Source organism: Apodemus sylvaticus, chromosome 17, assembly GCF_947179515.1.
Source record: "Apodemus sylvaticus chromosome 17, mApoSyl1.1, whole genome shotgun sequence".
Taxonomy (NCBI): domain Eukaryota; kingdom Metazoa; phylum Chordata; class Mammalia; order Rodentia; family Muridae; genus Apodemus; species Apodemus sylvaticus.
Genome location: NC_067488.1, coordinates 320636 through 327243, shown reverse-complemented (window position 1 = coordinate 327243; position 6608 = coordinate 320636).

Sequence of the window (6608 nt, the reverse complement as noted above, 5' to 3'; positions counted from 1 at the left end):
ACACAAATAAAAGCAAGATGTTAAGGGGCTGAATATACAGAGAAATAAGAATCCTAACACAGACTTCATTGAAAGTAAAATGTTGTAGAATCTCTACAATTTACTATTGGTTTTGCTTTAACAAAGTTGAAAAATGATTACCAAGTTCCAATGTAGTATTACTGCATCTCCCACACATTGAGTCATCAGATCTTGTTATTTATAATAGCAAATGCTGGGCAAAGATCTGGGGATATGAGAAGATACTGTGAATTATCAGTATTGAGGATAAACAAGGCATCTGGTTTTCCCTGGTTTTCTGAGTCTCAGTAGTTCTCATGAAGAATTTGCAAAGATGAAATCATTCCTCTCTTGAATGTTTGGAGTGATTAGGTTCTCAGACCTTCTGATTCTGAATATATTTGTGTAAAATGCTTATTCAACTGAAGACAAAATGTTTGCATTTATAATTCTACACCTTGCACAGGAATTAATGTTAAATTATTCAAAAGCTGAAATGCTAAAACTCTCATAGGAAAATGCTAACAAGATGTAGGTAGAGGCAACAATATGAATAGCACAGAAAAGGCACCAAGAATTAAGGAGAACAGAATTAAAAGATTTCTGCACCTTAAAAGAAAATACCAGTCAGTGGACATGTAACTTACAGAATGGGAGAAAAATCATTGGCTTTTGTACAAGCAAGGTGAAGACAACTGTTTCATACAGAACATAGAAGAACTAGAAAAGGACGTCAGAAAGAGCTTCTAGTGAATGCCTTCGAAGCAGTTCAAAAACAGGAAAAAGCGTGTTCCCTGAAGACCATGAGTACAAGTGATCCAGCTGGAGTACAGGTCAAAAATTGGCATCGTAACCTACTATCTCTGCTGAGCTCTTCTCAAGTGACACAGACAGTATAAGGTTCACAGTCAAGCACAAGACAAATGCTAAGCAAGACACTGTGCCTCCCTCACCGATGTCACAGACCGGGTCTGAAACTAACTACCTATCCCAAAAACAAATACAAAAAGAAAAAATCCTGATGGGAAATGTGATTTTTCCCCCATAAATTGGACATGGGTTTATAAACATCGTCCTGAAGATTATACTTTTTATGCAATAATTTGTTGACATGTACAGAGTTGTATTCGAATTTAAACCAAGTTTTAAAATAAAACTGAACACAAAAACCATAAAATGGAATCATTAAGAGGCCAACAAAATACATCCTCAGGACACTTGGAAGACACTTGGGAGGATCTTTGCAGTTGAGTAAGAGTGATCTTAATTTAATGATATTGTCCTATTTTTACAAGAGTTCTCTGTTTATAACAGATTGGGCCTTGTCTCATCTGCAGCTGATGAATAATGGATCTGATTAGAAGACTGCCTAGAGACCAGCAGTCACATCTGTAGCCTCCAGCCAGCCTCTCCAGTCAAACCGGGCACCTGGGAAGGGAAGATGGGGATAGACGGGAAGGCAGCAAAAAAGAGACAGACCAGGACAACCCAATTGCTGATTGAGGTCCAAACTTTAATGGGTGACTGAGAATTTAAGGTTTGGGGGCAAGAGCCTTCCCTGCAATGTTCCGAGGGTCCGCTCAGCGGACATTGGCTCCACTGCTCGGTGGGTGTTGGCTCCACTGCGCTACCCTGCTCAGTGGGGGTCCTGCTTAATTCAGGAAACTGTAGATCCTGAAGAACAAGGAGCAAGAGAGTGCTCCGCCCCAGGTGGGGGAGGCTTGTGGCTGAGGTCTGGAAATTCCCACTCAGAAGGCTGAGCCTGGAGGGCACACATGCCCTTGGGTCTTGTGCACCTTAGACCATTTGGATCTGTTTTAGGCCTAAATCAAAGTGCTTTGATCAAATGCATAATCTGCCATATCTTACGTATTTATTGTAGTGATTTGTATTAAAAGAATCAGAAGTGCAGATAAGTTATTTATCATCTGTTTAATTAAACTGCCTTTGTTTAGCTTACAGTTCTTTTAAAAGTTCTTTTTTTTGTAATTTTTTTATTCGATATAATTTATTTACATTTCAAATAATTTCCCCTTTTCTAGCCCCCCCCCCCACTCCCCGAAAGTCCCGTAAGCCCCCTTCTCTTCCCCTGTCCTCCCTCCCACCCCTTCCCACTTCCCCGTTCTGGTTTTGCCGAATACTGTTTCACTGAGTCTTTCCAGAACCAGGGGCCACTCCTCCTTTCTTCTTGTATCTCATTTGATGTGTGGATTATGTTTTGGGTATTCCAGTTTTCTAGGTTAATAACCACTTATTAGTGAGTGCATACCATGATTCACCTTTTGAGTCTGGGTTACCTCACTTAGTATGATGTTCTCTAGCTCCATCCATTTGCCTAAGAATTTCATGAATTCATTGTTTCTAATGGCTGAATAGTACTCCATTGTGTAGATATACCACATTTTTTGCATCCACTCTTCTGTTGAGGGATACCTGGGTTCTTTCCAGCATCTGGCAATTATAAATAGGGCTGCTATGAACATAGTAGAGCATGTATCCTTATTACATGGTGGGGAATCCTCTGGGTATATGCCCAGGAGTGGTATAGCAGGATCTTCTGGAAGTGAGGTGCCCAGTTTTCGGAGGAACCGCCAGACTGCTTTCCAGAGTGGTTGTACCAATTTGCAACCCCACCAGCAGTGGAGGAGTGTTCCTCTTTCTCCGCACCCTCTCCAACACCTGCTGTCTCCTGAATTTTTAATCTTAGCCATTCTGACTGGTGTAAGATGAAATCTTAGGGTTGTTTTGATTTGCATTTCCCTAATGACTAATGAAGTTGAGCATTTTTTAAGATGCTTCTCCGCCATCCGAAGTTCTTCAGGTGAGAATTCTTTGTTTAACTCTGTACCCCATTTTTTAATAGGGTTGTTCGGTTTTCTGGAGTCTAACTTCTTGAGTTCTTTATATATATTGGATATTAGCCCTCTATCTGATGTAGGATTGGTGAAGATCTTTTCCCAATTTGTTGGTTGCCGATCTGTCCTCTTGATGGTGTCCTTTGCCTTACAGAAACTCTGTAACCTTATGAGGTCCCATTTGTCAATTCTTGCTCTTAGAGCATACGCTATTGGTGTTCTGTTCAGAAACTTTCTCCCTGTACCGATGTCCTCAAGGGTCTTCCCCAGTTTCTTTTCTATTAGCTTCAGAGTGTCTGGCTTTATGTGGAGGTCCTTGATCCATTTGGATTTGAGCTTAGTACAAGGAGACAAGGATGGATCAATTCGCATTCTTCTGCATGCTGACCTCCAGTTGAACCAGCACCATTTGTTGAAAAGGCTATCTTTTTTCCATTGGATGTTTTCAGCCTCTTTGTCGAGGATCAAGTGGCCATAGGTGTGTGGGTTCATTTCTGGATCTTCAATCCTGTTCCATTGATCCTCCTGCCTGTCACTGTACCAATACCATGCAGTTTTTAACACTATTGCTCTGTAGTATTGCTTGAGGTCAGGGATACTGATTCCCCCAGATTTTCTTTTGTTGCTGAGAATAGTTTTAGCTATCCTGGGTTTTTTGTTGTTCCAGATGAATTTGATAATTGCTCTTTCTAACTCTGTGAAGAATTGAGTTGGGATTTTGATGGGTATTGCATTGAATCTGTATAGTGCTTTAGGCAAAATGGCCATTTTAACTATATTGATTCTACCGATCCATGAGCATGGGAGGTTTTCCCATTTTTTGAGGTCTTCTTCCATTTCCTTCTTCAGAGTCTTGAAGTTCTTGTCATACAGATCTTTCACATGTTTGGTAAGAGTCACCCCAAGATACTTTATACTGTTTGTGGCTATTGTGAAGGGGGTCATTTCCCTAATTTCTTTCTCAGCCTGCTTATCCTTTGAGTATAGGAAGGCCACTGATTTGCTTGAGTTGACTTTATAACCTGCCACTTTGCTGAAGTTGTTTATCAGCTGTAGGAGCTCTCTAGTGGAGCTTTTTGGGTCGCTTAGGTAGACGATCATGTCGTCTGCAAATAATGATAGTTTGACTTCCTCCTTTCCAATTTGTATCCCTTTGACCTCCTTATGTTGTCGAATTGCCCGAGCTAGTACCTCAAGTACAATATTGAAAAGATAAGGAGAAAGGGGGCAGCCTTGTCTGGTCCCTGATTTCAGTGGGATTGCTTCAAGTTTCTCTCCATTTAGTTTGATGCTGGCTACCGGTTTGCTGTATATTGCTTTTACTATGTTTAGGTATGGGCCTTGAATTCCTGTTCTCTCCAAGACTTTAAGCATGAAAGGATGCTGAATTTTGTCAAATGCTTTTTCAGCATCCAATGAAATGACCATGTGGTTTTGTTCTTTGAGTTTGTTTATGTAGTGGATTGTATTGATGGATTTCCGTATATTAAACCAACCCTGCATTCCCGGGATAAAGCCTACTTGATCATGGTGGATGATCGTTTTGATGTGTTCTTGGATTCGGTTGGCAAGAATTTTATTGAGTATTTTTGCATCGATGTTCATAAGGGAAATTGGTCTGAAGTTCTCTTTCTTTGTTGGATCTTTGTGTGGCTTTGGTATCAGCGTAATTGTGGCTTCGTAGAAGGAATTGGGTAGTGTTCCTTCTGTTTCTATTTTGTGGAATAGTTTGAAGAGTATTGGTGTTAACTCTTCTTTGAAGGTCTGGTAGAATTCTGCACTGAAACCATCTGGTCCTGTGCTTTTTTTGGTTGGAAGACTTTCTATGACTCCTTCTATTTCTTTAGGCTTTATGGGACTGTTCAGATGGTCTAGTTGGTCCTGATTTAATTTTGGTATTTGGTATCTGTCAAGGAAATTGTCCATTTCCTCCAGATTCTCCAGTTGTGTTGAGTACAGTCTCTTGTAGTAGGATCTGATGATTTTTTGGATTTCCTCAGTTTCCGTTGTTATGTCTCCCTTTTCATTTCTAAGTTTGTTAATTTGGATACTTTCTCTGTGCCCTTTGGTCAGTCTGGCTAAGGGTTTATCTATCTTGTTGATTTTCTCAAAGAACCAGCTCCTGGTTTTGTTGATTTTTTTGTATGGTTCTCTTTGTTTCTACTTGATTGATTTCGGCCCTGACTTTGATGGTTTCCTGTCTTCTACTCCTCCTGGGTGAAATAGCTTCTTTTTGTTCTAGGGCTTTCAGGTGTGTCATTAAGTTGGTAATGTATGCTCTCCCCATTTTCTTTTTTGGAGGCACTCAGGGCTATGAGTTTTCCTCTTAGCACTGCTTTCATTGTGTCCCATAGATTTGGGTATGTTGTGTTTTCATTTTCATTGTGTTCTAAAAAGTCTTTAATTTCTTTCTTTATTTCTTCCTTGACCAAGGTATCATTGAGTAGAGTATTGTTCAATTTCCACGTGTATGTGGGTTTTCTATTGTTTCTGTTGCTATTGAAGACCACTTTTACTCCATAGTGATCAGATAGGAGGCATGGGATTAGTTCGATCTTCTTATATTTGTTGAGGTCTGTCTTGTGACCAATTATATGGTCGATTTTGGAGAAGGTACCATGAGGTGCTGAAAAAAAGGTATATTCTTTTGTTTTAGGATAGAATGTTCTATATATATCAGTTAAATCTAATTGGTCCAAAGCTTCAATTAGTTTCATTGTGTCCTTGTTTAGTTTCTGTTTTCCTGATCGGTCCATTGAGGAAAGTGCAGTGTTGAAGTCACCCACAATTATTGTGTTAGGTGCAATGTGTGCTTTGAGTTTTAATAAAGTTTCTTTTATGAAAGAGGGTGCCCTTGCATTTGGAGCATAGATGTTCAGGATTGAGAGTTCTTCTTGTTGTATTTTTCCTTTGACCAGCAAGAAGTGTCCCTCAGAGTCTCTTTTGATGACTTTGGGTTGAAAGTCAATTTTATCTGATATTAAAATGGCTACTCCAGCTTGTTTCCTGAGACCATTTGCTTGTAAAATTGTCTTCCAGCCTTTTACTCTAAGGTAGTGTTTGTCTTTGACCCTGAGGTGTGTTTCCTGTAAGCAGCAAAATGTAGGGTCCTGTTTACGTATCCAGTCAGTTAGTCTGTGTCTTTTTATTGGGGCATTGAGTCCATTGATGTTAAGAGATATTAAGGAATAGTGATTGTTACTTCCTATCATTTTTGACGTTATTTTTTAAATTTGATTGCTTAACTTCTTTTGGGTTTGATGAAAGGTTACTATCTTGCTTTTTTAAGGGTGAAGTTTCCCTCCTTGTATTGGTGTTGTCCTCCTATTATACTTTCTAGGGCTGGGTTTGTGGATAGATATTGGGTAAACTTGGTTTTGTCGTGAAATATCTTAGTTTCTCCATGTATGGTGATTGAGAGTTTTGCTGGATATAGTAGTTTTGGTTGGCATTTGTGTTCTCTTAGAGTCTGCATGAGATCTGCCCAGGACCTTCTAGCCTTCATAGTCTCAGGTGAAAAGTCTGCTGTGATTCTGATAGGTCTTCCTTTATATGTTACTTGGCCTTTTTCTCTTACTGCCTTTAATATTCTTTCTTTGTTTAGAACATTTGGTGTTTTGATTATTATGTGACGGGAAGTATTTCTGTTCTGGTCCAGTCTGTTTGGAGTTCTGTAGGCTTCTTGTATATTCATGGGCATCTCTCTCTTTAGGTTAGGGAAGTTTTCTTCCATAATTTTATTGAAGATATTTG